The 8990-nt window shown below is 36.1% G+C and overlaps 1 protein-coding gene across 1 annotated transcript in view; it reads left to right on the top strand.

Moving 5' to 3' along the window:
* The first annotated feature begins 346 nt into the window (after nucleotides 1-346).
* chrm2a (cholinergic receptor, muscarinic 2a) overlaps nucleotides 347-8990 on the top strand; it is a 120656-nt gene continuing 112012 nt past the window's right edge. The window contains exon 1 of the mRNA XM_038281269.1: nucleotides 347-499. The gene's annotated coding sequence lies outside the window, so the exon portion shown is untranslated. The remainder of the gene's footprint in view (nucleotides 500-8990) is intronic.

The following is an 8990-nucleotide window of genomic DNA, read 5'->3' as shown; positions in this document are numbered from 1 at the left end:
AGTAAGAAGGAAAGAAAACAATGATCTTTAATATCGACGTGTTTATTCACATCAGATGACATATTGAGCAAATTGGCATAAACACAAACATACAGACACTTGGACGTGTTTTCCTTCTGTACGCATCAATTTTAAGGTCTGTTTAGTAAAAGAAAAATAAATAAATGTATTTTTTTAGATAAGAATGCGCGTAATGCTTCGGACTGTCCGTTTGTGTTTATTTAAATTGCATGCTGCCACTTGTTTGTTGGAATATAACAGACAGTAAAGGACTTATCGTAGACTTGGAAATGCCTGCGCACCCCATCCTTCTCCATTGCTCTCTTTCTCTTTCTCTCGGTCTGTGCCTCAACCACCCCCGAGCCCCCCTCCCCACTTTTTCCTGTGCAGCCGATGCGCTTCTTCTCTAGAACCGCGTCTCCACAGGCATGTCCTCAGACATGCAGCCACGGTGGCATGAAGCGACCCAAAAGACATCGCCAGGACAGCATCTGCGCGGGTAAGCTCCCCTCTATTCCCCCTTACATTCGGACACATCAAGTAACGCAGTTTCTAAAGCAGATCCATTAAGAGCTCAAAAATTAAAACAGATAGAGTAGACTACGGTCAAGGACATTCCCACAGGATCCAGCTGTTTCCAGTCGTTGAAGTTCAGACTTTTCAGGCGCTAAACTACAACTTGACCGTCCTTGTTCTGATATTGTCCAATTAGTCCTCAAATAACAATATTCTTGTGCGCAAATGGCCAAAAAAAAAAAAAAAAAAAGGTCAATAGATCTTTTGCAGTATTTTAGAAAGTTGTTCTTTATCATTTCTTTTTTTAAATGAAACTATAAACACACAGGATAGAAATAACTGACTTTTACGCAAAGATTGCCAGAAACTAATAATCAAGTGCTTGCTTGATGTTTGCGTGGTCAAGATGATGGAGTAGTGTTTTTCATGTCTGATGCTCAGCTGCTTGTGCCATATAGTCTTCTTCAGAAATTAAGAGGAATTAAACGATGGATGTGGGGGATTTTGTAAACCTATAGGCATGTGAATGCGTATTCCAACTATGGAACGCGATGTCTCTGCGCCAAAACTGTGCGCGATGCGAAAACGCAATTGTTTGAAGCAGACATAATATCATTTTTAGGGCATTATTAGCCACTTTTGGCTTCTTTACAAACACGCGTTGTTTGGTGATTTCAAGGAAAGAATCAAAAAGAAAACGACACCAAAAAAAAAAAGAAATTTTTTTTTGCGCTGCTAGTGCGCTTTGGATACATGCGCTCTGCTCCTCGCTGCTTGCAAAAGCAACTTGCTTCTTAAATGTACATTTACCTTGAACCATGAAGATCAAAATCAAGTTTTTTTTCAATCTCCAATATCTCACGTTTAAGAAAACAACGAATTTTTAAAGGTATAGTTGCCTAAAACAGATCTTGTTACAGAATGCTGACTCGGTTTTATAAGATTAACGTTTTTGATTGTTTCATTTTTAAAGCTTGTGTCTTCATCTCTAACTGACGCGCTCATATTATGGATCCTGTTTTAGGCAATTGTGAAATCATCGATATTTAAACATTTATTGTAACCTTTACTGATAATCTTCATGTCCGTTTTATTCTTAAAATGGGATAATAGAGGATTTGCGTCGCAGCCGCGCCAGATGTGCGTAAAACGGCGCAACAGATTGGATTTTGGACACGTCTGTCTGTCTGTTTCACTGGTTTACATTATTATAAATAGTATACATTCAGCTGGCGGCTTTAAGGCTATATGTAATACAGTGAAGGTATTTTCCCTCCTTAAAAAGGGGTGTACCATTTATTTTGTCCAAATGCTTTTTATTTCTTTTTTTAACCGAAAATGAACTTGGAGCAATTTCATGGTGTCTGTTTAAAGGAAAATGTGGCTGATTTTTCTCCTCCTATGTTTGCTGGGGTCATGCAGTATGGTGATTGTTGGGAAGATGCTTTAAGATTCTGATAATTAATCACTTAGATGTTTTAGAAAATCCAATTGAATTTAACAGATTTGGAAAAAAATATTTGAACATAATGGGGAGGGGTTGCTTTGGCTGATTGAGGGGAACATTTTTCCACGATTCAGACCGTTTAATTGTTTAGTTCTGAGAAGAATTTGATGTCAGGGTTTCGTACTTAGAAAAGCTGGAAGCCAAAACCACTGTTTCCTCTCTTACTTGGGGTTGTACGTTTGAATGAGCTCTGTGGCTTGACCTTGATTGAGTTACCAGCTGTAATTGGTCTTGTTCAAGAAGTTGGCTGGTGTCACCTTTGATGGTCGCATGTCATGTGGAAAAGTCAATTCTGTGCTTAGCTCTGAAGTTACACAAGTTCAATGATAATACATGTAGATTGGAGTATTAAAATGCAGTTTATGATTAATAAATGCCATATTGTGTAATTTACAACAGAAGTTGAGGCTATGGGGTCTCATTATTCCAGTTACCAGTAAATGGAATATAAACATTTTTGAATTGTTAAGTTTAGTGTTTTCCCAAAAAGATTGCTCTATAGAAACTAACTTTTATTGCTTACATTTTTCATATTAAGGTTTATATTTAACAATTTTTGAAAAACAAAGAATTGAGAATGTAAGTTTGCTGTTCTTTAAAGAATATTCCAATGGAAAAACACAGAACTTTAACTGGTGACTGATGCTTTTCAGTTTCCATGAAGGTCTTTGATGAAAGCCTACTGGGCAACTTTATATAAATGTTGCATTTCTAACCACACATTCCTATCTTGCTGCCCACAAGCATGGCAAGGACCATATTTAGGAGGATCCAGCTCCTTTGAGCCAGAGCCAAGGGCCCTTTGTAGCTGGCAGCCCACCTAAACAGATTTCTTTTAAACATGCACATAAAATAGATTGGTACTTATGTCCAACTGCAGGACGCTGCCTAGATTTGTTTTTAGACAGTCCATTTATCTTTTCTAGAAGATTAATATAAAACAGCAGAAATTTTCAGAAAGGTATGTATCTAGAACCTCTGGAGATTGTTTCACAAAGAACAAATCTATAACTAATGAGGAATATTATGGACAATGTATCCTCTTCAGAAGTCTAACAGTGACACAGTGGCTTCATTCAAAGACTTCATTAATTACAAGACAGATAACTACACAAGTTCCTATCTGGCTACAGGTATTGGCATATATACAACTCACAAATTGAAATTCAAATTCAACTTTACAAAAAATGACCAAGAAAATATTGAAACAACAATATCAGGTCTTTATTTGGTGATGTGTCAAAGTTTCAAAAATATTTCTTAATTCTGGCATACAGATTGTGTCTATCACTGAAAACAAGATGTTTAACCCTATAATGCCAAACGTATCGTATTTGATACATACAGTTTTTGAAATGTTTTGCGTCTAACACCTTTTGCATAATTTAATGGTAAAAACTTTGCTCAAAATCCTGTTGTACACAATCAGATATACCTGATAACACAAAAATAATCTTGACTTATCGCATAGTAATAAATTATTAATATCAAAAATGTATTTCTGTTTTTTCTTTTTACATATTTTGTTAAAAGGCCAAATAAGGAATTCAGACGAAAAAAAAAAAAGTAATTTTTTGTTTTGTTTTATTCTTGGATCGGGCTTTAAAGGGTTAAATAAAGATTAGTCAAAAAAATGTAATCAACCTTTAAATGGCCAGACCATCTTTTCTCAGCATGTTCTGAATCTTGTCTTGTTTTGGTTTGGTTAGAAAGAGGATTTTGATGTCTTTAATCTACTGCTCCCAAAACGTCTTGGTTATGGATTACGTCTACTCTGAGCCCTTGTTTAAAATTGGACCTATAGGTCTTAGCAACAATTATTTTAGCTTGTCATACTGTGAAACTTTTGAGAGAAGTACTGGACTTGTGATTGTCAGTTACCACTAATGACGTCTTCCTCCATGAGTGATAGATTAGTTTTACTTTCTGTGACTGTAGAGCTGTTTGATTGGCTTTTTTGGTTGTTGTTGTTGCAGCCGTTGCAACTCATCAACTCACAATGTAGATGGTCTAACCCAAAGGAATCTGTGATTACAAATAATGAACTCAGAGTCACATATTCTTGGCAGGCAATCATGAATAAATATGTTTGTTTTCACAGATCAAAGTAAGATGACTGTTGTCTATGAGGTGCCCCCAGGGACATAAATCAGAATTAACTTGCATATACACATATTAAATTACACTCTTCCATATAATATACTGAAAACCTCACACAAACACTAGTAAAAAGCTCTCACATAAACTAGTGAAAACATTGACCTCTTATATAATCTACTTAAAAGCTCTCATACAAAGTAGTGAGAACTGTTCATATAAACTGGTGAAAAGCTTTACCTTTCATACAGACTACTAGAAAGCTTTCATATACACTATTAAAAAGCTCTCATATACACTATTAGAACGCTCTCATATACAGTATTAGAATGCTCTCATATACACTATTAGAAAGCTCTCATATACACTATTAGAACGCTCTCATATACACTATTAGAACGCTCTCATATACACTATTAGAAAGCTCTCATATACACTACTAGAACGCTCTCATAAACACTATTAGAACGCTCTCATAAACACTATTAGAACGCTCTCATAAACACTATTAGAACGCTCTCATAAACACTATTAGAACGCTCTCATAAACACTATTAGAAAGCTCTCATATACACTATTAGAAAGCTCTCATACACGCTACTAGAAAGCTCTCATACACACTACTGAAAAGCTATTAGCGGATTTCAGTTGAAACGGAAGGTGTTTCAGTTGAAACGGAAGGTGTTTCAGTAAAACAGGAAGGACCGTCATTACACCGGAAGTTGTTTTAAACGGAGGTCATTCTGGCTAGCTCCGTACATTTTGTGCTATCTCCGGCCGAAATTGTATCAAATAAAATTATTGATTCATGCTCAGCTATCCGCTAAACAACTCACAGAAGCACGGGCATTACTCGACTTTATTTTTTATGTTTTTGCTCCAACAGAGATCCTTTTCCGGTGATGTGCGAAATTCTGTTCCCATGTGAAAATCTGTTCCACCTGTGTCGGGAGCGCGCCGCGCATTGCAGCCACATAAGCGGATCTGATCATTTCCCAGGCCTTTCGGATCATTTCTTGGTTAAATAAAAAGTCGTAAAATTATACAAGGTGAGACATTTAGTTTAATCAGCCGCTGTTGTTTACAAAATTGTAAAATAAAAAAAAATAAATGCGGTTTTCTTATGCTGTTTTGTGTTGTTATTTTAAACGCCAAGAGAATCAGTCTCTTTCCAAGTTTTTTCACTTCAGCCTGACAGAAATAAAAGTCAAGTCACCAAATACCAAATTTGTATTTATAATTTTTTATTACTGATATAAGATGATGGGAAGTGCCTGATAGCAGTTCCATAATATGGAAACAAATTAATTTAGCTGCAAATCTTAAACTGTGTTTATTCCTCTCTTCATCAACAACAAACCATCTGGATTCGGTGATATTTGAGCAATGTTTGCCTAAATTAAAGGAGGGGGACCATATATTTTAGCTTTCTAATAGTGTGTATGAGAGCGTTCTAATAGTGTATATGAGAGTGTTCTAATAGTGTTTATGAGAGCGTTCTAATAGTGTATATGAGAGCGTTCTAATAGTGTTTATGAGAGCTTTCTAATAGTGTATATGGGAGCTTTCTAATAGTGTATATGAGAGCGTTCTAATAGTGTATATGAGAGCGTTCTAACAGTGTATATGAGAGCGTTCTAATAGTGTTTATGAGAGCGTTCTAATAGTGTATATGAGAGCGTTCTAGTAGTGTATATGAGAGCGTTCTAATAGTGTATATGAGAGCGTTCTAATAGTGTATATGAGAGCTTTCTAATAGTGTATATGAGAGCGTTCTAATAGTGTATATGAGAGCTTTTTAATAGTGTATATGAAAGCTTTCTAGTAGTGTGTATGAAAGGTAAAGCTTTTCACCAGTTTATATGAACAGTTCTCACTACTTTGTATGAGAGCTTTTGAGTAGATTATATAAGAGGTCAATGTTTTCACTAGTTTATGTGAGAGCTTTTTACTAGTGTTTGTGTGAGGTTTTCAGTATATTATATGGAAGAGTGTAATTTAATATGTGTATATGCAAGTTAATTCTGATTTATGTCCCTGGGGGCACCTCATACTTGTCATTGTTTGTCTGTTCATGAGCCAAACGAAATTAAAGCCTATATATGGAGAACATCGCCCCCTGTGGACAGAATGCATGTTGACAGGTTTGATTTTAGTTTCTTTTTGTCTTGATCATTTGAAATAATTAAGATGTCACCCATCATTGTGTTTAATAAAAGCAAAACGTGTAAAGAGTACAAATGACTTGCTTTCTTGGTCATACTTAAATGGAATACAGAGAAGAATAAGACAGAAGGAGGAGGCTTAAGCCAAAGCTTCTTCTTACCATGAATGCACATTGAACAGATATTTCTAAATCTTTGTTTTTGGCAGCCGTGGAATCAGTGTTCCAGACCAGGTTCCTGTTGCAAAAGTTAAATTTAGACATTATTCCATGGACACAAGTGTCCCGGTTGTGCTTAGTGAATCTTTGTATCTGGCACTCGCAGAAAGGAATGTCTAATTATCACGCTTTCAACCGCAGCAGGCTTCTCTATTCAGTACTGAGCTCCTGCTGTAATGGCTTTCTTTGTCTATCATTACACCCTTGTTTAATGTCTTTTACATGATTAAATTTTTATTTTTGCCTTATGTGGATCAGCTTGAAGGTCTGTTCACTATCGACTGAGGGTTAAATGAAGGGTTGATTTAAAGAAGCAAAAGCATGACTTAAATAATATATGGAAAAGGAGAAATAAAAGGAGAGTGTATAAAGCGGTTTATGTAATTATAAGCATGGTGTTTACACATATGTGAAACACTAACTGGATATGAATGTCTCTGAGTCATACGGAGATAAGTTTCATGTGGGTTTTGAGACTTCAGTTATGCAATTGGCCATTTATTTTAATTTTTTTTAAATAAATGGCCTTTTACCACAGAAAACCATTTTATTAAAATATAAATAAAAAAAATCTCAAAGCTAAATATCCCCCAGTTCTATCTTTTCCAATTCCCATTTTGATATGTCTTTGTAACCATTGCTCTGTTGGAGAACTGCATTGTATCTAAGTTCCAACTGCTAAGCTGCTAATTTCAGGTAAAGATACATTTGCAAATAAGCTTTAATATTCATTGCCACCAACTTTGTGCCCTTAATAATTAGCACTGGAGGCGAAGCAGCCCGACTGAATAAACCCACCACCTCCAACATGGTTGACATCAGGTTTGGTCATTAGTGGCAAATAACTCTTTGAAGATATTTACGTTGTCTTGTGTCAATATCAGATTTTTCTATGACTCTTCAATGTATGGAGGTGCAAATTGTAGATTAATTGTCTTAATTGACCACACACCAGCTTATTGGGCTGTACAATCTCCATCCAGGCTTATGTAAAATAGACTTTACTTTGGACATTGATTCTGGTGTTTCAGTATCTTCCAGTTTATTATTTTTAAGTCTTTTGTGATGCTAAACATCAAAATTAGTTTAACTTTTTATTGTTGTTTTGGTCAGAATTCAAAATTGGGAACAATGACTCAAAATGCATAATAACTGGTGTTGGATAAGACAGTAAGTCACCATCAGCATTCTGCAATCAGTAGTGAACATTTAAGTATTTGTTGGGATGCTGTGTGTATTTGAGCAATTTTCTTTTGCTGTGGATATGCAATCGCTCCTACAAATGTCTTGTATATTTGCTTTTTTGCCACAGTGAAATATGATTTAATCAAATTAAATATCTGAAAAAGACTAGCTGAGTAAACACCTGCTGCTCTGATTTTATTTATTAAGGGAACAAATCTGTCCAGATCTACCTAACTCTCTGAAACACCTTGCTTGTCACAGCTGCCACAGTCATTAACTTGCAGTGGGTGTTTTACATCACGGTTATATTTAAACTCTCTTTGAGTAAATGTTTTTACCTGGTCCTCATTGTGAGCTTTACATGCAAATCAACAAGTTTCCATTCAGACTGCAAAATGTCAATTACTGGTGTACTTTAGATCACTGTCCTGCTGCATATGTTTAATTTATTTTTCGGATTGTAGTTAATTGCATTGTCTCCATCCAAATGTCACAATGCAAACTACACTTTCCATCCTTTTTAACGAGTTAACTGATGCAAACCGGAATGTTGTTATAAGTTAATGTTACGCTTGACTTTGATAAACAGAAATTAGTAAACTAGTGTGGACAACAAATCAGGTAATTATGCTAAATGTTTGACTAAATATGCTGCAATCAGGGAAGTTGTAAGTACTTAATCAGGTCAGCTAGTATTAGTGGTGTTACATGCCATCTGGAGACGTGGAGAGAGAAATACAATTCTAATACAACAGCAGCAGTGGAAACACCTGATCAGTAATCTGAAGTAAATATGTGCTTTATCTAGGGCTGCAACAACGAATCGATAAAATCGATAAAAATCGACTTTTAAAATCATTGGCAATGAATTTCATCATCGATTAGTTGTGTTGCACGATTAATGCGTCATCCGCCGCCGTCGTCATCACTGCCACTTTATTGAAACGTGGGAAGAAGAAAAAAATACGGCAGAGCGAGCCAGCACCGCAGGTGAGCAAAGGCTGTTTTCAAAAGGCAATAACGTCAACTGTTCTAATGACCGATACCGCAAACGCAAGCTGCGTCTCAATTCGCAGACTGCCTGCGCTTTGTAAAGGGAGAAAGGCGTAACATGCAACTTTTGTAAAAACAAATTAACATGCCACTGTTATGATGCAGCGCGTGAATAGGAAACACGTTGGAGCCTTCGATGGCAGTGAAGAGAGCTCATCAGCAGGGTGAGCGGCCATGTTTGTTTGGTTTTAAAGTGGGGAAACGTAACATTAGTTTCTCAGGTAGCTCATCTGATGCTTTCCTTACCGT

Source organism: Cyprinodon tularosa, unplaced genomic scaffold, assembly GCF_016077235.1.
Source record: "Cyprinodon tularosa strain WSP-4 unplaced genomic scaffold, ASM1607723v1 ctg17, whole genome shotgun sequence".
Lineage (NCBI taxonomy): Eukaryota > Metazoa > Chordata > Actinopteri > Cyprinodontiformes > Cyprinodontidae > Cyprinodon > Cyprinodon tularosa.
This window is presented reverse-complemented; position numbering and strand designations above follow the sequence as displayed.